At 43.1% G+C, this 27,086-nt stretch overlaps 1 long non-coding RNA gene across 2 annotated transcripts in view; it reads left to right on the plus strand.

Annotated features, from left to right (window-relative positions):
• The window catches only part of LOC142824474 (uncharacterized), a 129,715-nt gene extending 120,668 nt beyond the window's left edge, over nucleotides 1-9,047 (plus strand). For both annotated transcript variants that reach the window (XR_012899341.1, XR_012899340.1), the window contains exons 2-3: nucleotides 7,883-7,948; nucleotides 8,490-9,047. This is a non-coding gene — a long non-coding RNA (uncharacterized LOC142824474). The remainder of the gene's footprint in view (nucleotides 1-7,882; nucleotides 7,949-8,489) is intronic.
• The last annotated feature ends 18,039 nt before the right edge of the window (nucleotides 9,048-27,086 follow it).

A 27,086-nucleotide genomic window follows, 5' to 3' on the forward strand; every position in this document is an offset into this window, starting at 1 on the left:
CCAACAGGTGATTTTGTTCACAAGTGAATAAGGCAAGCTGCCATATCTTACACCGCTCTGTCAGAATGGCTGCCTCCCACCACTGAATTTATGCCCTGCTTTACAATGGGCTGCAAGATCTATTGCTATTGGACCAGCCAATACCTGAATTGGATTTCTGGCATCAGACTGGCAAAACACCAATGCCTGCAATGGTCTTAGAATGAGGGTGAAATATCTCCTTCCGCTGTTAGATTCTTAAACAAGCCAATCACTTCTCCAGCCAACAGTAATGCCATCAAATTGTTTTCTTACTGTTGTTCATAAATTGCATTGTACGAACATTCCATTTGCAATTTGTGAGATCAGTTTTACGGTTCATCTTCTCTCTCTCTTTCCCTTTGTTTCTTTCACATTGTTCCCATTTTCTTTTTCTTTTCTCCAAGCCCCAGGTACTTCACTTTGATAAAGTAGGTCCCATTTCTGCCCTGGGCCCAAGCAACGTAATTTATTTGTGATGAGTTGCATGGTGTCAAAATAGGGCCGAATTGTTAATTAGAGGGCTGGAAAAGAGACAGAGAATTGTGCTCAGTGATATTTACTTCCCTATTTCCTAAGTGCTCTGAAGGGGTCAAGCCATATGACTCACATTACTCGAGGGCTGTGTCTACACTGGCCACTTATTCCAGAAAATGAGCCGCTTTTCCGGAATAACTTGCCAGCTGTCTACACTGGCCCCTTGAATTTCTGGAAAAGCACTGACGATCTACTGTAAAATCATCAGTGCTTTTCCGGAAAAACTATGCTGCTCCCGTTCGGGCAAAAGTCCTTTTCCGGAAAACTGTTCCGGAAAAGTGCCAGTGTAGACAGCACAGATTTCTTTTCCGCAAAAAAGCCCCGATAGCGAAAATGACGATCGGGGCTTTTTTGCGGAAAAGCACGTCTACATTGGCACGGACGCTTTTCCGGAAAAAGTGCTTTTCCGGAAAAGCATCCCGCCAATGTAGACGCGCTTTTTCCAGAAATACTTATTACGGAAAACTGTTCCGTTTTAAGCATTTCCAGAAAATCATGCCAGTGTAGACGTAGCCAATAAGAATTGGATGGAAAGAACGCCTCTCAGTCCTAGGAAAATCAATGGCACCCTTGCTATTTAACCGATCAGGGCTCATGGCTCTATCTCAATACTACCTCTGCGTGAATACTGGTTTTGGTGGTCCACTAAGGGACCTGGGCTAATTTTTCTAGAATTATTAGGGCAAGCTTAGACGTCATAATTATAGAGGGGACAAAGAGACTCTGTGTCAGGATGGGCAGTAGGTTTTGAATTAACTTGAAACATGATCAGGCACAGTGAAAACAAAAATTAAATATCCTGGTTATGCCCATTGCTATTGGAAATTAACCCTTTCCTTACTTCTGTAACTGCCTTTATTTTCACTGAGAATCAACTCTGTATAGTTTCTTTTGCTTACTCCTGGCTTTTAAGCTGAAATGAGAATGACTTTCCTGTTTAAATACTCTTTTGTTCAGTGCTTCAATAGGCTGAAAATAAAAATAACAACAGAGAAGCAAAAAGTCAGCCAACCCATTTCTCTTACTTTCCTTTTTTCATTTCTCATTTTCAACCACTATATGTTGGTGCCCATTGGGAGTCTTTCCATTGGCTTTACTGGGTACCGTATCAGAAGCTAAATTATTTTAGAGCTGGTAAAAGATGGCCAGCCACAGCTCCCAGGAGAATTAAAGGCTTGATTTTCATATACAGTAAAGGTCCTTTGCACTGACAGGATGATGGAAAGGGGCTTTAGTATAAGTGAGAATCAGGATGTACTCTTATCTCACAAGTAAAGTGCAGCACAAGCATTGACTGGACTAGATTTCCTGTAATGCACACACCAACTGGATCTTCATGGACAGCTTTTAGGACTTGGTTGGTTTATGCGTAAAGTCATACCAGTTTATTTAAAGCATGGTTTTAAATGGATCAAACTAAATCTGTGCAACTTTGCAGCTTAGCTGGCACTGGTAAATTTATTGCTGCAAAATAAATCGATGTAACCAGTTTGAAACTGATATAAGATTGTCCACACAGCAGTTGACATGGTTTAACTAACTTGGTTTTTAAACAGTTTTGAGTTAAACCAGTGCAACTTTTGTGTGTAGACAAACTCAAAGAGTAATCGGGACATCCAGGGTCCCTTCAGTCTTTGGCCTCTCACCTGAGACTGACAACTCGAGCACTGAATAGTGCCACCTGGGATAATGCTCTTATGCTGTAAACAAGAGTCCCATGGGGACCTAGGCTGAGACTGCCAAACTCACACAAGCCTCTGCATGCAGTTTTGCTCTTTTCTATTCAAAGTGGAGCCTCCATATGTCATTGTCCTTGCACACATGCTGTCCCCCCCAAACAATTTTCTTTATGAACTAATTGTGGCTTGCTAAGAATGTTCCTTGCAGCTAAGAATGTTTTTTGCCACCTCACACCATACCCACGTGTGAAAACAGCCCGTCAAATCAAGCAATACAAGCTGAGGGTTTTTAATTTTTGCTTAAGGCTACAAGTGAGTAAACAGTCACTAAACATAATAACATTAATAAGTAAGCAGCCAGCAGTATATCGGTATAACATTAAACACACACGTCATATGTATTGAAGAATATAGAACTGCAACGGGCTTAGACTCAAGTTTTAATTCTGTGGTTTGTACTTTTAAAACAATTTCCTATCCTCCCCCTTTTACAAGAAAATGAAGATTATGGGCATGATTGTTCACTACTATGCAATTTAGGTAATGATTGAAGCCCGGGCAAAAAAAGCCTAATTTGTCCCACTGACTCTGGTGCGAATCAGGAGTATCATTACTGAAGTCAATGAGGATACACTGGGGTAACTTTGTAACATGTCATTTTAGTCACATGTGACAAAGTACGTAATATATGCTGAACATAGCTGGTGCACAGACCACAGGCTTGCATTCAGTGAATATTCCACATTCATCCATCAATCAATCAGAAATAATGGAAAAGTTCATAAAATCACATTGGCAATGGGGAAAAAAGGTGTTAGATTATTTGTTCTCCGTGAAGCATTTTTCTAGCTCTAAGCACTGAGTACGTCACAGTGGAACTGCCAGTTACAACAATGACAAAACTCATGCAGGATCTAAGCCATTCATGCCCAGAGAGCCCAGCTGTTGCCAGCTTTTCCTTCCTTGCAGACAGCCTCAAAAGATGCTGCATGGGGCACTAGAGATAAACTCTTACACTTACAAGACCCCACATGCCTCGTCTTCCTTATATATTGCTATGGGCCAAATCCATTTCTCGTGTAACTCCACTAAAGACAACAGGTCTGCACTGGGGATTAATCTGGTCCAATATCTTTATCTCTGCACAGTTACACACGTCACAGCCTCATTTTCTCTGCTGAGGAATTGTCTAGCCTCCAGCACACTCCAGAGCCAGAGTTTGATTATCCTTGATTTACAGGTTCAAGCCCTCTGAAGTACATTGCCAGGGAGATAAAGCATTCTGTGGCACTTTACTTTGGGCAATGCAGGAGCTTTAGATTTGTGCACTAATCTTCAAGCTGCATCTGACAGGGGAAGGTCAAACACAACAACAAAAATAGGGCTTTTTTGTCTGAAAAGAAAAAAAAAGTTTTTTGTTATTTTACTTCTCTTGAGCAAGGTTCACCTCAGGGTAGCAGTGGCTGGTAAGGCTAGATCCTATTAGCATTTGTAGGTACAAGTGCAATTAGGGTCCGGAGCAAAGCGGCCCCCAGCTGCTAAGAGTTTTTTTATCTCTAGTATGTACAGGAGATGCTTGCTGTGTGCATGGTTATTGTGGGACTATTTGATGTGGAGCTTATCTAGAGGTGGGGAAACTGGGCCAGAGAAAATAAGCACTCCAATCCTTCAATCAAAGCAGGAAATTGAAGCATTGCAAGGATTCAGAAATGTGTGGATAAATTTTCATCCACATTACTTGCATTTTTGTGTCATGCCTCCTGCCAGTGGCCTGATTCACATTTTCACTGAGGTCCCTTGACACCACTGTAGCAAAGTAAAGCAGGCTTCAAGTGTGAATTAAATATATTTGCAGGCACTTTAAGGCTCCCCCACTTGGTATATTTCAGTAAAATAAACTAGACAAAACACCAGAGAATCTGTTGTAGGGGACAGTTTTGCATTGGAAGGGGGTTGGAGCAGGTGACCTAAAATTATCTTATTTTCATGACGATTCATTTAAACTAGTCATTCATTGAGCAGCTGAACAGCACAGTAGTGTACAAGTTCACTCCTAAAAGGCACAGTACTTCTGACGGGTGCTGAATATTCATACAGCAGCCAATGGGTGATGGGGGTGCCCACCAGACATTTGCATGATTACATTTCAAACAAAATTTAATTTTTAAAAGATTTTTTGGAGTGTTGCAAATATCTAAAACTCTGATCTTAATGATTTTTTTAAATCCCACGTTACTAATTAATACATGGTATATTGTATTGCGTTAAGGCCAGATCTTTACTATATGGTAGAGTTTTGGCTCTTATGAGTCAGAAGTAGCAAGTAGTAGGTGTGATGCCAGTTGTTTTGTAGGATAAAACCTGCAAGCTCTTTGAAACATGCATCTGTCTACAAACCCTGAAGCCATGTGTTAATTTGTTCTGGAGATTCTACTCTGAGTTGGTGACACACTCAAGGTGAACGTTTCAACCCAGGAGAACTTTTATCTGTGTTTCACTTGTCCTTGTATAGCATGGATCCTAAACATTCCCCAGAGAAACTGTATAAGCCTGAGTGAATGCCTTTTACTCTCCTTTCCAGTGTCAGTAAATATTGTATTGTCATCAATACATGACTGTTTCTAATTGATTCATAGATTTGTTTATCCACACATAGCTCAGCCTTAAGATGCTAATATGTATTTTGGTGTATTTACTAGCATGAAATGTTAGAAAGGATGATGATACTCAAAGGGTACTGTTAATTTACTTTTTTATTTGATTTCATATTAAATATCATAAGCATTGTTCCTTGTTAACTATCCCTTGTGTTAATATTTTCTTTCACACCTGAAATGTTTAAAATATATATGTTTTTTGTTTGTATTGGTGGTGCATATCCATGCACTACCTCACTATTGGTATTGTACTTTATGTATTTCAACCCACCCAAAAGAAAATCCAAGCTGCCCAAGGATAGAAAATGTTAGAGGAAACCACTGTGCCCAGTACCATGCAGGATTAGGCCTTAAAACTCCAGCCTAGCAAGGTTCTTAAGCATATGTTTAACTTTATGCCTGAACTTAAATGCTTTGCTAAATTGGGGCTAAATGAGCATTTTGAATAATTAATTTTTTCCTTTAGTATTTGCTTTCCGAGAACCTTTGGACTATCAAAGTTTCAGATCCATTCTCAGCCCTCCCTGAATCTGTCATCTCCCATCCTGAATGTTTGAATCGGTATAATTATCTGTTTGTACTGATGCTCTACACTCGGAGGTACCTCAGATAAACCCCTACCTCCAAGATGGCCTGAAACTGAATTCATTTCTATTTAGATTAGAAAAATAAATGCTTTTCCAGGCAAAGAAGTCCTTTGCAGCTCCAGACAGGCCTGTGAGATGTGCTATTACTAGAGCAGTGTGGACATGCTGATATACAGATAAACAGAGTACAGGGTTAATAGGCTTTGACCAGGCTGTATTTTCAGGGAGAGTTCCACTCTTTGGCTACCCCGCCCCTTTCCCTTTCACAGAAAATCAATACACAGAATCATCAGTCTTGGCAGCCAGTAAATAGGGAAGATGGGACCTGATGTTCTAGTCCAAGAGCAGGGTGGACTGTGGAGTTCTACATAACAACCTGCCCCAGCCAGCTGCACCCAGCACTCACAATCCAGACCTTGCTGCTGCAGCTGATAATGCTGATTTAGAGTTTTGTATCAGAGTGGCAACTGACATTTTTAGTGAGGCATGCAATTCTACCCTGGTAATCAAAATGGCACCTGGCATGCGATGTGACCTCGCATGCATGGTACATGCAAGACGAGGCTGGGCAGAGGATGCCATTTTGAATAACCAAAAACCACTTTGTATGCATGTCAGGGCTGTCTGGAATTGTCCCATGGCCATAGCCAGCAAGAAAGTCTGCACACAATACAGGCATAGATAGCCTGCCTCTGGTGTTAGTAGCGCTCAGGGACAATAATTAATATCAGGTCCTTACATCATAAGTGAGAGTCCCTGGCCAAAAGAGTTCATACTAAATAGATCCTAGAGTGGTAGGAGAAAGGAAATATCCCAGTTTCAGCAGCGGGGAAGGGAGGCACAGGGGGATGTGGGGACCAATGTTCAAGCAAAAAGAAAATGGCCAAACATTCAAAAATGTCTCAGTGCCTCTCGGCTCCTAGTGGGACACCTATGGCTGCAAGAGCTCCATAGGATACAGTGGGCTGGATACAGACGTTGGGACTGGATTTTGAGATCTTTTGAAAATCTGCCATCCCTATTGTAAACCTGAAAATTAGGACAAAAGTGGCTTGCCCAGGATCACGGAGGCAAAGATGGGTAAAGTCAAGAATTGATCCAGATTTCCTAAACCCTAGTCCAGGACACTTAACCACAAGGTCTTCATCCCACGTATTTCAAATCCTTTACAAAAATGTGGAGGGAGCAACACTTCCCAGCCTTACTCCTGGGCTGTTTTGCAGAAATTTTGACCTAACAATTTTTTTCCCAAAAAACCTATGGCAAAGAAATAATAAAAAAAAAAATCACCCCACCCATCGCTGTCAGCTCTCGTTATCCCTAGACAGTCTATCTATTCCTCTCAGTGCAGTTTCCTGCTCGGTGTTTATCCTCAATTACTGTGTAAGTAAAACACACATATACCATCAACAGCAAAAAGGCATTAGGTGAAGCAGCAATGCCAGCGTTAAATGAATGTACTCCTAAAATTACTATCTCAAGCCAGATGAGAAACAATATGACATAAATTACTTTAAGGAATACCACTGCACTCTGTTGCCATAACCATTAACTGGTTTATGTTTTATAGGAAATAACAATTGTAACAAGGCTTGATGGAAGCAGAACATGCTTTTTAGTCTAAATGTAGTGGTGTTGTTTTTTTAAGTGCTTAAAAGGTGCAAAAGGTAGCTCAAATGAGATTTTTAGGACGTGGCACATACTAAATGCCTCTCTATCATCCACAAATCATTGTAATTTTGTGCAAACATTTATTTTCATTTGACACCTCTGGGAAGCAAGACTTGCTTTTCCCTTGAATTTCCCAGGGCCAGAAAGAAAGGACCAGTTTTGTTCTCTTTACTGCCTATATCCATGCCTCCTGGCACAGAATGCAGAATGAGCAAAAAGGGCAGCATCAGCTGTGTGCCCATCTGCCTTGAAGTGATTTGATATCACTGACCATGAGTCCATCTGTGTTGAGATGCTTTGCCAAAGGTAACTGTGTGTCTAATTTCCATCTGTCTTAAGCAGAAATGGGCCAGAATCAAAACTCTAGGGATGAATTTCCCAGAGTTTGGAGAAGTTCTGATCCAGACCAGAATCCATGTTTTCAGAGCATGCACCCAATGATAATCCCATTCCAAACAACCTGGAGAGATTCAAATTTGGATTCACATATAAGCTTAGTTTTTATCCCTTGTCCTATAGCTGGGCTAATTCTGAACAAACTTGAGCTTTGGGTTAGTTATGGTGTGATGGATAGCAGTGCTGGCCTTTTCTGAACATCCCATCATTCAGTAACCAAAGGGTTAAACTCAGGTAGCTAGGTGGTATTGGCAGGGAGCCAGGAGAGCCAATGGGTGAAGGCATGGAGATTTGAAATGAAAGAAACCCTCTGCCTACTTTTACTTTATTGAACCAGGCAGAACTACCGTGCCTACAAAGAATACTGACCATGGAAATGGACTGGACCTTGAAGCACAGATCTGTGAGTAGACAGTAAATGGAATGTCTGTTTAGATGCAATCAAGTTATTTTCTTTTTTTGTTATTTGGTTAAACTTCTCTGTGCTAAGTCCATGTGCCCTCCTCCCCCACGCCCTCCACCCACTTTATTTTTAAGTTATATCCCAAGGACAGAATTTCTATTTCTATACTTCTTTTTTCAATTGCTTTAAAACACCTAGCAGCCAAGTATGCTTTATCAAGTAAACTTTTCTTATTTTTTAATAAAATCACCTTCTAAGGTGATGATTTGAATCTTGTGTCCTGGAAGGTAATAGAAGGACTGTGTATGCATGCCTAAGACTATCCCTTGTGTTAATATTTTCTTTCACACCTATGAAATGTTTAAAATATACTGTATATGTTTTTTGTTTGTATTGGTGGTGCACATCCATGCACTACCTCACTATTGGTATTGTACTTTCAACCCACCCAAAAGAAAATCCAATCTGCCCAAGGACAGAAAATGTTAGAGGAAACTGAGAGGTCAGCTATCAGATGATAGTTCATTTTCTTTTTTTCAAGCTCCCTTGTCGTAAAAGAGCTTGGGGTACCCACTGGAAGAATTTACCAATTGCTTCTTTCTGGATTCAAAATGAAAAGAGGCTGCCACCACGCAAGCGAGAAAAACCCATCTCCCAAGACCAGGGAATCTGTGACCTTGGAATCTTTTAAGCAGAAACCTATAGAGGCAAGATATTAAGGTCTCTTGCAGGCCCTCACCTTCTGGGCTCAGAGTGCCAGAGAGGGGAACAGTCTTGACAGATGGAATGTCTGCTGGATTTGGATTAGAGATAATTGATTTTTTTCACTAAATATTTTATTAATAGAAAAATGGTCTTTCTCCAAAAATGATTTTTGTGTGTGAAAACTTGTTAACATTATCAAAATTGTTGCAAAATTATCTAGGATGTTTTAACTGAAATGTATGCTGTAATTGTTATTTTGTTGTTGTTGTTTTCTGAAAATGACAGGTTATCAGTGAAAACTGAGTTCTTAGTAACTGGAACAAAATAAAAAACAATTCTGAAAATGATAGCAAAAAAAATTCAGAGAAAAAAATCAGTTAAACATCACCTTTCAGCATAACAGAATCATTGTAATTAGAAAGGAAATAATCCTGTTATTTCCGATTCAATCCATTCCTTGTCAGTGTAGGAGAGCTTCCTACAGTGTATACCTTCTAGGGAAAAGCAAGACTATTTTAGTTCTCAGAGAATACTTATCAATAGTTCACTGTCATGCTGGAAAGGCATAACAAGTGGGGTTCCACAGGGATCAATTTTAGGACCAGTTCTGTTCAATGTCTTCAGCAATGATTTATATGGTGGTATAAAGTTTGTGGATGACACTAACATAGGGGGAGAGGTAGATATGTTGGAGGGCAGGGATAGGCTCCAGTGTAACCTAGACAGATTAGAGGATTGGGCCAAAAGAAATCTGATGAGGTTCAACAAGGACAAGTGTAGAGTCCTGCAGTTGGGACGGAAGAATCCCAAGCGTTGTTACAGGCTGGGGACTGAATGGCTAAGTAGCAGTTCAGCAGAAAATGACCTGGGGATTACAGTGGATGAGAAGCTGGATATGAGTCAACAGTGTGCCCTTGTAGCCAAGAAGGTGAATGGAATATTAGGGTGCATTAGGAGGAGCATTGCCAGTAGATCTAGAGAAGTGATTATTCCCCTTTATTTGGCTCTGATGAGGCCACATCTGGAGTACTGCATCCAGTTCTGGGCCCCCCACTATATAAAGGATGTGGATGCATTGGAGAGTGTGATGGCGCGTTGGGGTTTTCCCGTCTCCTGCACCCCTGTAATGGCATGAACAGACTCCACCAGCCAGTAGAATACAGCACAGCACAGATGTAATCTGGTTCCAGGGCAGGCCTAGCATGCCTCAGCCCCCCTTGAGATGGGGGAGCATGGGCCCCTAAATCCCAGCTTGTTGCCTAGGCTGCTTCCTCCATGATACCAGACAGAAACTAACTCACTCTTCCAGCCCTGCCCCCCAGCCAGGGCTCCACTCCCCTTCTTCCCATTGTTCCGCTCCCTGGGAGATACTTGTCTGACGAGTTTCGAAGCTCCCTTGCATAATGACTCATCCCCTGCCCTGCTGTGCCGTGCTGCAGCCAGCAGCCAGTGGAGGTCACTCACAACCCACTGCCCAGCATAGCAACCAGCAAGGTACCCTCCACTACGTCACAGAGAGGTTTCCACCGGAGGGCAACCAAAATGATTAGGGGGCTGGAGCACATGACCTATGCGGAGAGGTTCCATAGAGGATGGAGAGGTTGTTCTCAGTAGTGACAGATGGCAGAATAAGGAGCCACTCAGGTTACAGTGGGGGAGGTCTAGGTTGGATATTAGGAAAAAGCTATTTCCACAGGAGGGTGGGGAAGCACTGGGATGGGTTTCCTAGGGAGGTGGTGAAATCTCTGTCCCTAGAAGTTTTTAAGTCTCGGCTTGACACAGCTCTGGCTGGGATGATTGAGTTGGGGTTGGTCCTGCTTTGGGCAGGGGGCTGGACTTGATGACCTCCTGAGGTCTCTTCTAGCTCTATGATTCTATGATAAAGAGTATATTTATAAAGTTTGTGGATGATACCAAGCTGGGAGGAATGACAAGTGCTGTGGAGGGTAGCATTATAGTTCAAAATGATCTGGAGAAATGGTCTAAGGTGAATAGGATGAAGTTTAATAAGGACAAATGCAAAGTACTACATTTAGGGAGCAACAGTCAGTTTCACACATACAGAATAGGAAGTAACTGTCTAGGAAGGAGAACTGCAGAAAGAGATCTAGGAATCATAGTGGACCACAACCTAAATATGAGTCAACAATGTGACACTGTTGCAAAAAAAAAAAAGCAAACATAATTCTGGGCTGCATTAACAGGAGTATCATAAGCAAGATACAAGAAGTAGTTATTTGGCTCTACTCTGCACTGATTAGGCCTTAACTGGAGTACTGTGTCCAGCTCTGAGCACCACAATTCAGGAAAGATGTGGACAAATTGGAGAAGATCCACAGAAGAGCAGCAAAAATGATTAAAGGTCTAGAGGACTTATGAGGGAAGACTGAAAGAATTAGGTTTGTTTAGTTTGGAAAAGTGAAGACTGACAGCAGCTTTCGAGTATCTAAAAGGGCGTTAGAAACAGGAGGGAGAAAAATTATTCTCCTAAACTTCTGATGATAGGACAAGAAGCAATGAGCTTAAACTGCAGCAAGGGAGGTTTAGGTTGGACATTAGGTAAAGCTTCCTAACTCTCAGGGGGTATGTCTACACTACCCCGCTAGTTCGAACTAGCGGGGTAATGTAGGCATACCGCACTTGCAAATGAAGCCCGGGATTTGAATTTCCCGGGCTTCATTTGCATAAGCGGGGAGCCGCCATTTTTAAAACCCCGCTCGTTCGAACCCCGTGCAGTGCGGTACACGGGGCACGAACTAGGTAGTTCGAACTAGGCTTCCTAGTTCGAACTACCGTTACTCCTCATTTCACGAGGAGTAACGGTAGTTCGAACTAGGAAGCCTAGTTCGAACTACCTAGTTCGTGCCCTGTGTAGCCGCGCTGCACGGGGTTCGAACCAGCGGGGTTTTAAAAATGGCGGCTCCCCGCTTATGCAAATGAAGCCCGGGAAATTCAAATCCCGGGCTTCAAATCCCGGGCTTCATTTGCAAGTGCGGTATGCCTACATTACCCTCCTAGTTCGAACTAGGAGGGTAGTGTAGACATACCCAGGGTGATTAAGCGCTGGAATAAATTTCCTAGGGAGGTTGTGGAATCTCCATCACTCGAGGTATCTAAGAGCAGGTTAGTTGGGTATCTCTCAGGGATAATCTAGACAGTGCTAGGTCCTGCAGTGAGGGCAGGAGACTGGACTTGATGTCCTCTCGAGGTCCCTTCCAGTGCTAGTATTCTATGATTTATGATACTGTGAAATGTTCTCCCAACTCCGTACTCATAGACAGTAGTACTTGACTCTGTGAGCTTGATTTCCATGGGTTAGGCTGTATTTTTAGAGCCTACCCTGCATAACAGGGGCCACATGATTGTGTCATTCCATGAGCATTACAGGAAAGGCATCAAGCCTCGAAGAAGAATGAGTCCTTCCCTTTTCCCTGCTTCTTCCCAGGGAATACAAATCTGCTACTGACCCTTACCAGTAGGAGTCATTGGAGAGCTGTCCATCTATTCCCCTCTCCATCTACTAACCCACTATGGTACTTTGAGTGCAGAAGATGGAGGTCTGCAAGACACCTTAAAATACCCTGCCTCTAAGGGCTTCTGCTTAAAATCCCCAAGGTCACAGATTCCCTGACCTTGGGTGGTATGCTGCCACCACCCAAACGCAACCCCCCCCTTTTTGAACTCAGGAAGATGCACTTGGGAACTTCTTCTTGTGGGGTACCCCCAAGCTCTTTAACCTCCCTTAGGAGAGAGCTTGAAAACTAGCTGTAGCTCCTAATTAGCTGACCTTCGCTCTCAGGCACATGCACACAGAACCTCTCTTGCTTTCTAGAACACAGGAATAAGAGCATAGTCTTAAAAAAGTTCTGTTATTAACAAAACAAATAAGACATACTCGGTAAATCATACGTGGTTGCTAGGTGTTACAGAGCAACTGAAAAAAGGCAGATTAAAAGCACAGAGAATTGCTTCCTTGGGATTCAGTTTCAGTTACAGAGTATGGAGGGTAGGAGCAGATGTGCTCAGCACAGAGGCGTTTAACCAAACCCCAAAATAAAGAAAATAACCTGATTGTGTCTAACAAAACATTCTCGTTCTACTCACATTTGTTGTTTCAAAGTCCAGTCCTTTCTAGACATGGATATTGCTGAAAATTCCATGCCTGGTTGCTAAGGTTTAATTCATTGATCCCTGGATCTTGCTCTGAACTCACACACAAAAGACTAAAGCAGGCAGAACCTGTTTTTCTGATTCAGATCTCTTAGGCTACGTCTAGCCTACAGGCTTCTTTTGAAAGAAGCTTTTTTCAGAAGAGAGCTTCTGAAAAAATGTCTTCCGAAAGAGAGCATCCACATGGCAAAAGTACATTGAGAAAGTGATCTGCTTTTTTGAAAGAGAGTGGCCAGACTGAATGGACACTTTCTCACATTTAAGCTGTGATTACTATGGACGGAATGGCCACCAGGGCACGTGTGCTTTTTCCTCTTTCCTCTTCTTCCGAAATAACTCCCTCTTCCCCGTCTCCACACGCCCTTTTCCCAAAGAGCTCTTACGGAAAAAGGCTTCTTCCTCATAGAATGAGGATTGCCAATGCCAGAAACCCCCCCTCTGTTCTTTTGATTTTCTTGCAGAAGAATGCAATTGCAGTGTGGACGTTCCTCAAGTTTTGTCGGAAAAATGGCTGTTTTCCTGACAAAACTCTGTAGTGTAGATGTACCCTGAATGGCTGGGGAGTCTAGAAAAGGGCAGTGCCCTCCCATCCCCCACACCATCTCCACACCTCCCCTTCATGGGGAAGGGGCGATGGTAAAGAGTACCAGGTATCTGTTTTCCATCCCCTCTGTGATGTGCAGTGGAGAACTGGGGAGGTAGTGCAGGAATGTCAGGCTCCTCCTTTCCCTTACAAGCTTTCATGGGTGCACAGGTTGAGCCACACTCTAACCTAATAGGGAGGATTGTTTGCAAAGTAAGATGAAGATATGCTCACTTTCCTAGCGCTTTGTTCCTCTTCACCCTACCATGTGTTTATCTTGTCTTTTTAGATTATAAGATCTTCTGGCCTGGGAGTGTCTACTGTTACTCTGTGGGCATGTCTACACAGCAGGGCAAAACTTGAATAAAGCTATGCAAGTTCAGCTACATCAATTGTGTAGCTGAAGTCTAAATAGCTTAATTCGGCTTTTGGTGCTGTCTACACAGCACGAAGTTGAAGGAAGAACATTCTTCCTTCCACTTCCCATACTCCTTGGCTACGTCTACATTGTCATGATCTTGCGCAAATACTCTTTAACGGAAAAGTTTTTCTGTTAAAAGTATTTGCGCAAGAGAGCGTCTACACTGGCATGTGCCTTTGCGCATGAGATGTGCTTTTGCGCAAGAGCATCCATGCCAGTGTAGACGCTTTCTTGTGCAAGAAAGCTCCAATGGCCCTTTTAACCATCGGGCTTTCTTGCACAAGAAATTGATGTTGCCTGTCTACACTGGCCTCTTGTGCAAGAACACTTGCGCAAGAGGGCTTATTCCTGAGTGAGAGTATCATAGTTCTTGTGCAAGAAGCACTGATTTCACACATTAGAACGTCAGTGTTCTTGTGCAAGAAGTCTCATAGACTTTAAGGTCAGAAGGGACCATTATGATCATCTAGTCTGACCCCCTGCACAGTGCAGGCCACAGAATCTCGCCCACCCCTCTTAGAATAATCCTCTCACCTATGTCTCAGATATTGAAGCCTTCCAATACTTTGAAGGCCCCAACATGCAGAGAGTCCTTCAGCTGTGATCTGTGCCCAATGCTACAGAGGAAGGCGAAAAACCTCCAGGGCCTCTGCCAATCTACCCTGGAGGAAAATTCCTTCCTGACCCCAAATATGGCGATCAGCTAAACCCTGAGCATGTGGGCAAGACTCACCAGCCAGACACCCAGAAAGTTCCCTATAGCAACTCCTATCATCCCTCCATTGACCTATTTCCAACTGGAAATGAATGGTCAATTAGTTACCAAGATCATGTTATTTCATCCAACCATCCCCTTATCATAGAATCAGAACTGGAAGAGACCTTAGAAGGTCGTCAAGTCCAGCCCTCCGCTCTAGGCAGGACCAATCCCATCTAAATCAACCCGGCCAGGGCTTTGTCAAGCCGAGACTTAAACACCTCTAGGGATGGAGACTCCACTACTTCCCTAGGTAACCCATTCCAATGCTTCACTACCCTCCTAGTAAAATAGTTTTTCCTAATATCCAATCTGGACCTCTCCTACCACAACTTGAGACCATTGCTCCTTGTTCTGCCATCTGTCACTACTGAGAACAGCCTCTCTCCATCCCCACCAGTGTAGACAGGCAGCATGTTTTTGAGCAAAAGCGGCCGCTTTGGTGCAAGATCGCGCCAATGTAGACACAGCCCATGTGAAATGAGGGTGTGATAGACTGCTGGCTAAGCAGCCTGGCTGAAAAGGCCAATTGCAGATTGGTGAGCAAGCCCAGGCCTGAAGGGCTAATGGAAGCAGCTATCGGCCTCATTAGCCAGAGGACTAGATAAGGCAGCCAGAAGGTAAGTGAAAGGAGGGGAGCAGAGTGAGGAGGCAGGGAGTGTGCCCCAGGCAGAAGGAGAGGCTGGCTGAGTTTGCTGTTATCTAAAAAGCTTTGTAAATAGAAGGTGGTGGGAAGCTGACAATAAAAGGCACAGGTAACTGCACCAGAGAGGGTCTCTGGCTGATTTGTGGACCAGAAGGTGTCTCAGGGCAAGGGGCCGGAGCGAGGACCTTGCCGCAAGGGTTACAGGAGTCAGAGTAAGAAGTCCTCCAGGTCGTCATTATTTTGAAATAACGGCTTGCTGTGTAGACACACTCTTTGTTATTTCAGAATAATGTTAGTTATTTTGAAATAATGCTGCTGTGTAGACACAGCCTGTGTTTGTACAGCAGAGTGGGCTCCATTTTTGGTTTATTCCTAGATACTACCATGGTCCTTTTAGATTTCATATCTGTTCTGATGCTCAAGAGGACTTGAGGAATATTTTAAATTGTTTTCTTAAGAAGGAATGTTACTATCAAAGATTTATCTTTAAGTTGTCTCCATATTTCTTTTAAATCTTTTCGGAGTAACTGGATGAAAAGAACTGGGGATGATGTTTTCTGGTCTCTTATTCATAGAGGTGTTACTTGTCTATTGAGTCCTTGTCATAAGGTTTTATCTGGAACACTGTTCTTCTAAAATACATAACATAATAGTTTAGTGCATTTAAAGGCTCCTTTCTTTCCCTGCTTCTGCTTTTTGAGTCTTGGAACAGAGGAGTAAAAGGCAGAGGAACAGCCAGACTATGAAAAAAGAATCTCTTCTTTAATTCTGCAGTTTCATTTTGACAACTTGCTAGAATGTGGTCTCTCTTTCATTAGAATTATTGTACTTTTGGGACAAGCGATAAAGAATTATGCAGCTAAAAGAAGAATTTTAATTGGACATTTCAGATAAAATAAAGCAGAGAATTAAGATTTTTGTGCAGAACAGGTAACAATAAAAGTTAGAAGTATCTTTTCCAGAAAAATATTCAAGGAGAATAAAAAGGGTATAGGATTCATACATATAACAAAATTACATTTTGTATTTCGTCCTCATTTTTCCTCTTTGTTATCTCTAGCTTAACCTAGGATGTTATATTTATCACAACCTCTGGAATACCAGTGGCTGGGTATGAATGAGCTATTGAATCTTTAGGCTGAGGTTTTCAGTTCACTTAGGGGATTTTGATGCTCTGTTCCATGGATATCTGTGGATACCCTGACTTTACCTTCTGGCTGTCTAGCTGTCTTTATACATAGATACATTTAAATCTATAATTTCGGTCTATCTGAAAAATATATATATTTGATTTTCTCCTAACTTCTTAAGTTCCTTATCTGCTTAGACCCTGATTTAATAAGTGTCTTTCTTGCAGAGATGTGCACACTTGAAGTTCACTGCAGGATGAGGGTCTTAGATAGCAAGCTCTTCTGGGCAGGGATGTTATACTTGAAAGAATTTCACAGGATCTTTTTCAGGAGAAAAGGCAAAATGCCACATTTATTGAGAATGTAATATTTTTCTGTGATATGCATATTCACACACACACACACACTGATTTTTTTAAGTACCCAATGTTTCCACGTAGTCATTTAACTTTGTGTTTTATTTGTTTATGTTTATTCTTTTCATTTTTATCATTAGACAAACCTTGTGTTCCATAATCATCTTTTTCTCCCCAATGCAGTGTTATTAACACAATAAACAACAATGCCAGCAATAAGAAAAACTCCAAAAGGAAACAAACTTAAAACACAATCTTTGTTGCAACAGTAGATCCATGGTATTTTAGATTGATCTTCAGCTGATACCACATTTTTTGTATTTTTCTGAAAGACAAAAAAACCCACATTTTTTTCCCTTTGGGGTGGTAGATTATTGCTTAAAATACTCCTTTCTTTTACAAATATTCTTGCTGATTCTCCTGTTTTGCCTAAAATTACCCCCATACTTATCTATGTCTTTGTTCCTAGGCAGGCCAGGTTTTAATGACTTCTGCCTTTTAAGGGTTTAGGATTAATTATTTCACTGTTTAATTATTAAATTTATGGTGTGGTATGCCTCAATTTCCTTCTTATGCAGCAAACCAGGTTCTTAATAGTTTTTCTGCTGTGCAAAGCTTTAAATTTATTCACAGGTAGTAACTGAGGGTGTATCTAGACTACACCTCTCTGTCTTCAGAGAGATGTAGATTAGGCATGTCGAAATTGCTAATGAAGCAGGGATTTAAATATCCCACGCTTCATTAGCATAAACATGACTGCCATTTTTTTTCGAAATGGAGCTCTTTTGGAAAAAAAATGGCAGTCTAGATAGGAATCTGTCGAAAAACAAGCCCTTTTTTGAAAGATCCTGTATTTCTCAAAAAAGGAGGAGTAACGTTAGTTCAAACCAAGGGATTTGGTTCGAACTAATGTGTCCAGGCGAGACTTTCACTTTCACTTTCGAAACAGCTGTTGAGCGGAATAACGCGCCGGCAAGATCATGCTAATGAAGTGCAGGATACTTAAATCCCAGCTTCGTTAGCAGTTTCGGTCGCCTACATTTGCATCCCTAGTTCGAACTAGGGAGCAAGTGCAGACATACCCTGGGTGAATTAAAGGCATGCTGTCATGCACACAAGCACAGCTTGTATCTGTTTTCAGATTTCCGCACTGTTCATACCCTTTTTTTATTTAAGCAAAATAGAAAAAAGGTACATACAGTGTGGAAATGTGAATAATTTCCTTTTACTCTCAGATTTGACACTTTTTTTTCACCTTCCTTTTCTGGACTGGAGGGTCACAATTTGAGCTTAATTTGCTGACTGGGTATATTCATTATGGGCAATTGTTGTCTTCCCCTATTATCTAGATCATTTGCAGCCACATTTTTCCACAATACACACACACACACACACACATACACACACACACAGATGCATACATATAGTCTCCTTGCTTAACATTTCTTACACAAATTATTTTTACACGGCTGTGCATAGATTGCATTTTTAAATACATGTGGGCAGTTAAGTTTCAATAGAAACCCCATATGTTCTTTTAGCAAATTTAACTAAAGTGTCCATAGTCAAATATTTAAATCAGATTGTCTCTTTGCCTGGATTATTTTACAGATAATCCTTAGGAAAAGGGCCCATTTTTCCTTCAGAAAGGCTGCAGAGAAACCAAGAATTCTTGTCCTATAACACTTTTCCTTTTTAGCATTTTTACAACATTTTACCTGCTCAATTCCCTTCAGACTCTGCAGAGTTAACTTCTCATTCTTTTCCCTGAACTTACTTGCTTATCTGCCAAAATGAAAACTTCGTTAGTTCAGATATTTTATCACTCCAAGATTTATTCCGGGGATTTGAATTTCCAATGCCCGTACTTACTGCTTTTTCCAATGCCTGTACTTACTGCCACTACGCCCTCAGGCTCTGAACCTGTTTTCCAATCTCTTTTGCTTGCCTGCCTGCTTGTCTGGGCCTGATCCTGGTCCTGCTTTTCTTGCTGAACAGCCACTTTCCATTGACACAGGCTTTGTTTCACTACCAATTTAGCTAGGAGGCTGGGCTCCTCAACTGGTCCCCACATCACCTGGTGCTTTATCTTTAACATTTTCAATGTCTAATGTTTATCAGCTCCTCACTCTAGTTTACCCAATTAGCTGTTGGGACTTACCAATATTTCTTAACATTTCTAACAATATTTTCAACGAACACTATACAGTACAAACACAGTAAACCTGTACCATGGGCAGGGAAAGGGATCCTAAACCTTTTCTTGATTCTCATGCCTCTGCAGCCCAGGGTATCTATCTCAACACACTATATCCGCACCATGGGCCAGGAAAGGGATCTTAAACCTTTCCCGATTCTCGGGATTCTATGGCTGTGTCTATATTGGCAAGATTTTGCGCAAAAGTGGCCACCTGTCTTGCCGCCTGTCTACACTGGCCGCGAGTATTTGCGCAAGAACACTGATGTTCTACTGTATGAAATCAGTGCTTCTTGGGCTAATACTTTGACGCTCCCGCTCAGGGATAAGTACTCTTGAGCAAGTGTTCTTGCACAAGAGGCCAGTGTAGACAGATAACATCAATTTCTTGCGCAAGAGAGCGTCTACACTGGGCATGGATGCTTTTGTGCAAAAGCAAATCTTTTGCGCAAAGGCACATGCCAGTATAGACGCTCTCTTGCGCAAAAACTTTTAACAGAAAAATCATGCCAGTCTAGTCACAGCCTATGGCCAAGGATATAGATACCTAAAAACAATTTTTCCCCTTTAATTTCTTTTAGTTCCCTCACCCAGTGAGGAGGAAACAAGGAATCTAATCCTTCTTCAAGGAGTGTTCCTGTGGGTGCTCCACCTTAGCTGTCTGGGGCACCGTTGTGCCACTAGACAGAGAATTTAGGTAGCAGTCCCCTCAGTAGGCTGCATATGTAGGGCAGTTGGGACATGCCGGTGAGGCTACTCTGCATGTGCAGCCAACTATCTCGTCAGTTCCTTCTCTGCCACTGACAGATTCAACCACCTCCCTAGGGAACCCATCCCAGTGCTTCACCTCCCTCCTAGTGAAATAGTTTTTCCTAATATCCAACCTAGACCTCCCCCACTGTATCTTGAGACCATTGCTCCTTGTTCTGTCTTCGGTCACTAATGTGAACAGCCTTTCTCTGTCCTCTTTGGAACCTCCCTTCAGGAAGTTGAAATCCCCCCTCACTCTTCTCTTCTCTTCTCTTCTGCAAACAAACCTAAATCCCTCAGTCTCTCCTCATAGGTCATGTGCTCCAGCCCCCTAATCATTTTGGTCGCACTCCGTTGGACCCTCTCTGATGCGTCCACATCCTTCCTGTAGTTGGGGGCCCAGAACTGGACACAATACTCCGGATGTGGCCTCACCAGAACCGAATAAAGGGGAATAATCACTTCCCTGGATCTGCTGGCAATGCTCCTTCTAATGCACCCTAATATGCCATTAGCCTTCTTGGCTACAAGGGCACACTGTTGACTCATATCCAGCTTCTCATCCACTGTAATCCCCAGGTCCTTTTCTGCAGAACTTCTACTTAGCCAGTCGGTCCCCAGCTTGTACCAATGCTTGGGATTCTTCCCTCCCAAGTGCAGGACTCTACACTTGTCCTTGTTGAACCTCATCAGATTTCTTTTGGCCCAATCCTCTAATCTGTCCAGGTCACTTTGGATCCTATCCCTGCCCTCCAGCATATCTACCTCTCTCCCCTTGAGGAATCCATGATTTTTCGGGGGCTGAGGTAAGGCTCAGTGGTCTGTTGTTCCCTGGATTGTCCTTTTTCCCTTTTTTAAAGATGGGCACCTCATTTGCCGTTTTCCAGTCATCTGGGATCTCTCCCGATCTCCACGAGTTTTCAAAGATAATGGCCAAAGGATCCGCAATGACATTTGCCAACTTCCACAGTACCCTCGGATGCATTAAATCCGGACCCATAGATTTGTGTATGTTTAGCTTTTCTAAATAGTTCCTGACTTGTTCTTTCCCCACCAAAGGCTGTTTACCTCCTTACCATACTGAGTTGTCCAGAGCATTAGTCTGGGAGCTCACCTTGTCTGTGAAGACAGAGGCAAAGAAAGAATTGAGTACTTCAGCTTTTCCCACATTATCTATCACTAGATTACCTCCCTCATCCAATAAGGGCCCGCACCCTCTCTGATCACCCTCTTCTTGCTATCATGCCTGTAGAAACCTTTCTTGTTATCCTTCACAGCTCACCAAGAATGTCCCCAGTAAGCCAATCTGGTTGCCTACTATATTTGCTTTGCTGCGCATCCGGATGGTTTCTTCCTGTGCCTTTAATAAGGCTTCTTTAAAATACTGCCAGCTCTCCTGAACTCCTTTCCCCTTCATGTTAGTATCCCAGGGAATCCTGCCCATCGGTTCTCTGAGGGAGTCAAAGTCTGCTTTTCTGAAGTCCAGGGTATGTATTTTGCTATTTTCCTTTCTTCCTTTGGTCAGGATCCTGAAATCTACCATCTCATGATCACTGCTTCCCAGGTTGTCACCCACCCCTACTTCCTCTATTAGTTCCTCCCTGTTTGTGAGCAGAAGGTCAAGCTGCGCATGTGCCCAGTGTGGGCACTCCGGGCAATCCAAGCCAGGACTGCTTTGCAAGCGGGGCACCCCTGAGAACTGTCTGTCCGGGGTGGGGGTCGGGTCCTTTTAAGCACAGTCCTTGGCTAGCCTGAGACAGCAGCTTCACGCTCTAAGTCCTCATCTGATGCCCTGCCGGCACTACTTCCAGCCATCCTTAACCCCGGTTCAGGGTCCACTCTGTGTGGACATGCTAGTTCGAATTAGCAAAACGCTAATTTGAACTAGTTTTTTAGTCTGGATGCGATAGTTCGAATTAACTAATTCTAACTAAGTTAGCTGGAATTAGCACTGTAGTGTAGACATACCCAAAGCTATCTAGCTCGCTAGCTCTCTGTATAGATAGATATCTGGAAATCTCTACTTTCATGAAGTTCCAAACTTCAGGAGTTGCTTACCTGCTTAGACTTTGATTTAGCAAGTGACTTTTGTGCAGAAATTTGCCCCACATGCTGTTCCCTGCAGGTGAGGGTCTTTGATTGCAAACTCTCCTGGGCAGGGACTTTGCCTACTTTTGGTTGGTATAGTGCTTAGCAGAATGAGGCCCCAATGCTGAGCACTGCCAGAATATAAAGACATAATGGCTGTTAGCAAACAATAGATAAGATATATCAAATATTTGAATTGCAGTAGATCCAGGGACAGATGCTGCTGTTACCTACATATGCTGAAATTCTTGACTATCTCCACCGATGTCAGTTACTGCTGGTTTATACAAATGCAAGGGAGATCAGAGTCTGGCAGGCAGTGAGCAGCAACTCCTTCCTACCCCCATGGAGTAACAAACAAATCGTGTTTTATTCTTTCAGTTTCACTACACAGGAACACAGTGTGATTGCTCAACATTGCTGCAGCTTGAATTTCTATTCACATTTCTTCCCTGTGTTATTGAATTGTGAAATCTCAGCGATGTCCTGATTACAGCATTGAGTCTTCATGCTCTGGCATTTAGAGACGATGTCAGATATAAAACTATTTATATATTTGATATTCGCTGGGTCTGAACTCTAAATTCAAGGTGTATCCTATCAGCATGTTCTTTGGCACTGAGATGCAAAATGCTTGTAACGCAGAGGCACTTATACTGAATATACAGTTGAATGCGATATGTGCTACTTTATGCACAGATATTCTGTGATATGTTTCATACAGGACACAACATTGGAGGCATAGCACAAGATTTAAATCAGACATCAGTATCTTGCGAAGGTTGGTAGGTATATGTTTATAAAAAGAAAGATTATTGTATATTTAGGTTCATCCCTCCTTTCTCCCCACATTGTGTGTGTGTGTTGTACTGGTGAAATGATGGAATAGGTGGCTCATTGCCCCTCCATATGTATATGCACATATACATAGAAATTAAAGAGCAAAAATCTGTTAACCCAGGATCTACTCCATTTTTTGGGCAGTGAAAATGGTTTTATATTGTATGTTTTCTACAATTAAATACCCTGACAGCCTCTCTGCTGTCATGGGGAGCAAGGCTAGAGGGATGGATCTGATCTAGGGAATCACTGGACTGAGATCAGTGAGTTAGTAGGGTGAAGACAGGAGAGTGAGATCTCTCTGAACCAACAAAGGAGGATGGGTATCAAGGGTGGGAAGACTGCTGCTTATCCACATTAAGTGAAAGATGAAGACTTCTACTTCTACTCTCAGACTCCTGACACAGGTCCTCCACAGCCTCCTCACCCTCTTCTCTTCAGAAGATTGGATAGATCTTGGAAGGTGTTTGGCTTCCTGAAATCTAATGTCTATTGTTTTTTGTTTTGGTTAGAGCTATACCGGTTTTCAATGATAAAAATAAAACGGAAAAAATTGTTTTAGAAACATGAATGATTTTCAGTTTTCAATACATTTTTGGTTTTGCTTTCTCCCAGATTTTTTCCCCAGTGGGTGGCAGTTGGATTTCCAACATTTTTTTAAAAAAAAGCAGGAAATTTTGGGAGGGAAAGAGATTTTCCTAAAGTTTACCATGAAAAATAATTAGCATTTATTAACCATCCCTCTTTTAGGACCAACTACACAGAGTGGGCAAGAGACAGAAGGGGGAGAGATGTGGCTAGGAAGAAGGGGTGCTGGAAGGAACAAGTGTTATCAAATGTCAGGCATAATAAGGAAAGGATACATTTAGTTCATTAGTAAAGAAAAGATTCTTTACTCTTGCTACCTAGACATTTTAGATTTTAAAAAAGTTTCATTCATGTCACTGAGAGAGGACGGGTTCAACAGGGACAGGTATTAGACACTATGAACAGCTCATCCGTGACTTGTTAACTATGTGAGGAAGCTGAAGGGAGCTGAATCATCTCAAGGGATAATCAGATCACTAGAGGTGGGGCTGAGTTCCCCCCTCCGGTTCCGGAGACTGGGGGATGAGGGATGTCTTTGTGAAATGATTAATGTTAGCTTAGCACATTTAATTAGATTACATCCTTGTAAAACTTAAAGTAATTTGATAATCTTGTTTTGTAAAATTGCTTTACTTTCCCCATATGCATCCATGGGCACCAGGTGGGTAAATCTGAGGGGACGAGGAGACAGATCTCCTAGGTCCAGGATCTTCGATCTTAATAGAGATCCAGGAGGGTGCAGCATAAATCAGAAGGTGGTCAGCATGACTTTAAACTATCTTTGAGGTGTCTTTATCCTTGTCTCTTGATCCTTGAACTGTGTTAGCTGATGTGTTGTGATCAGCACTCTTTCTGTGAGAGGTGATGGACCTTAGATCAAGGTGTGAAGTTGGGAAAATAGTGCACCCCACAGGAGAAAAGGCAAAGGATGTCTGGGATGTTTGAAGGATGCCTTGAACACTGTGGACAAGGAGTGTCCCAAGTATCATTACTGGGGATTTGAGAAGAGTTTACTCCCTCTCGATTCAGCTGCAAAACGAGAAGCAAAAATGTTCACGGACCCAATTCATATTTACATATACAGAGCTGTGCAAAGTGTCCTCAGAGTAACTTAGAATTGGGTCCCTTGCCTTTTGTGGAAGGAACTTGGACTCGGGGGCTTTATCCAAAACCCACTGGCTGTGACTCAGAGAACGCAGAAGTTGTTGGTACTGTGTGCAGTTCTGTTCTGTACTCAATCTCCACGTGCCTTTATTACACTGCTCAAACCTGCAGTGGCTAGTAGTGCTAACTTCCCTCTCAGGCCCAGGCTTTCAACCTAGCTACAGAAACACAGATCCTCTGCGTGCAGGTTGGGGCACAAGGGTTTTGTTAGAAGCTTCCTGGACCTGAATACAGTTTAAAGATGAGATTTTCAAAAAGGGTCAGAGTTGGTCAGACTCCGAGTCCACTGAAGGTAATATCCCACTGACTTTGAGTCCAGTTTGATCAGAGCTGAGTGCTTTTGAAAGCTTCAGTCAAAATGTAGGTGGGATTTATCCATAATGTTTCTGAAAGTATGATCTTTCCACTCTAACAAATTCACCTTCCGTTTACAGCAGTACAACCCCACTAATGTCAATGGGTTTGCACTAGGGTAATATTTCTAGTTCTTCTGTTCTTAGGTCCTTGTAATCCTGCCTTGGGAGAAGCGATAGTAATGCAAAGATTTGGCATTAATTTATCTGTAGCTATTTGGGGATGCATCTTGTAGCCTAGAAGGAGAGATTCTGCAGCTTTGGCTTGTGTAACATTATCAATCCATTAAAACAAATACAGTCTCTCAACCACTACGTGAACAACCTTGCAAAAGAGCACAAGAAGGCATTAAGAACCCGGAGGGACCAGTTTAATTATTTTGGCATCGACAAGATGGGAAGGGTGTTAGTGTCTCTTCTGCCCCTTGGCTTTCTGTCTACAGAGATTAGTGCAGGTTAATGATAAAGGATAACAAAATGTGATACAGGACATGCTAAGCAGGTTTGCCTCAGGCCGCTGTAGCACAGTGCAGAGAAGTTCTGTTTTCTCATTTGTTCAGGTGTATCTAATATAACTCTCTTAAAAGAGGAGGGAGGAGCAAGAGGGGGAGGGAGAGAAAACACTGCAAACCGTTCACTTGGAAACTGACACACTTGTTATGTACTGTAATTCTACCATGCAGGAGTTGTTACATAAGGCACCACAATTTAATTGTAAATATATGCTGGCACCCAGAAAGTGGGGGAAATATTATCTAGACATTGACCTAGCGAGGGATTAATTTTCTTTTATTCAGATCAGTGAATTAGCTCTCTATGCCCTGCATCCACCAATGGATGAAACCAAGTGTAAGTGTGCATAAAACCACCCTGAGAGCTCTTGCACTTAAATAAAGTTATAGCAATGAGATTCTGTAAAAACCCCTTCAGTCCATCCAAAGCGTCCTTGAGCGCTCACAATGCTCTTCCCACAGTACATTCTCACTGCTTTGCCCAGCTTAGTTTTCAAAACTGGAACAATGCTGCTTCCATGACTTATCTTGACAGACCTGTGCAGTCTAGGAGTGTGTCTACACAGCAAAGTTATTCCAAAATAACGATGCACACGTCTACACAGCAATTCCATTATTTCGAAATAACGGACAGCTTATTCCGACTTCTACAAAGAATGACACCTATTCCGAAATAGCTATTCAAAATAAGGCATGTGTAGACACTCCACTGGTGCTATTTTGAAATAGCCCCTCCCCAAGGCCATTCTAAGTTATGCCTCCTGGGGCTCTAAATCGAGATAACATGTCTACGTTCGGGAAGCCTACTTCTGACTCATTTTGAGGCTTCCCTGCAGTGTAGACGTGCTAGTTCGAAATAAGCTTTTCCGGAGTAACTACTCTGGAATAGCTTATTCTGAAATAACAGTGCAGTGTAGACATTGCCCAGGAGAGCTCCTCCACACTAATCCAAGGTGAGGCCCTAATTCTACAGTCTGTGACAGAGCATCAGTCTTGCTTCTGGGGTCCTGCGCTTCTAGGCAGAAAGTGTTTGCCTCAGAGGCTCGCTGTGGCCCTCCACACAGCTTCTCACCTTTTACTAGAGTCAAGGGTTACAGCTCACAGAGCCACCCTCCTCAGAGGACAGTCAAACAGGTTTTGGGCTGGATCCCTCTTCAGTTCCAAACTCCTCCTTCAGGCGTGGCCTCTACAGTGGTGCAGGGAAAGTTGGGGGAACCTGTAGCAAGTCCTCCTCCACCAGAGCTACAGTTTTGCCCTTGGCCACTTCCCCAACCAACTCCTCCCAATACCTTTCTCCTGGTACCTGACCATGTCCTTCTGCTCTTCCCCAGCACCTCTTCACTCCCAGTCCTGCTGGCCATCCCTGAAGGGAAGCCTTTTAAACTAGCCCCAGCAGATCCTTAATTTTTTTTTTCACATCTAGACAGAGCTTTATTACAGCAGCAACCAGTCACACACGGCCCAAGAGGGCCGCCCGGTGAAAAGAGCGAAGGGGAGCTGCCTGGAGGGTAGCCCACACCCTGTGCTGGTGGGAGGGGAGCTGGGCCGGGCCAGGGGAGCAGCTGGGAGTGCTGGGCTTCACCTGAGGGCAGGGGGGGGGGAGGGGGCGAGCACTGGGCACAGGCCCCCGCCACCTGCCCAAGGGCCGCCCAGCCCCTGTGCACCCCACAGGGCCCCAGGTTGCACGGGCTGTGGCTGCGGGGCCAAGGCTCAGCCTGCCTGCCCAGGGCTGCCTTGCCGCAAGCTGGGGAAGGGGTCGGGAATCCATTCTCCATGGGGCGGGCCGGCGAGGAGCCGGGGTGGCCAGCGAGACAGCCCTGGACACGCCGGGCCGCAGGAACAGCCTGCGCGAGACAGAAGCATTCCCTGAAGCCACAC

Source organism: Pelodiscus sinensis, unplaced genomic scaffold (genome assembly GCF_049634645.1).
Source record: "Pelodiscus sinensis isolate JC-2024 unplaced genomic scaffold, ASM4963464v1 ctg35, whole genome shotgun sequence".
In the NCBI taxonomy this organism is placed as follows: domain Eukaryota; kingdom Metazoa; phylum Chordata; order Testudines; family Trionychidae; genus Pelodiscus; species Pelodiscus sinensis.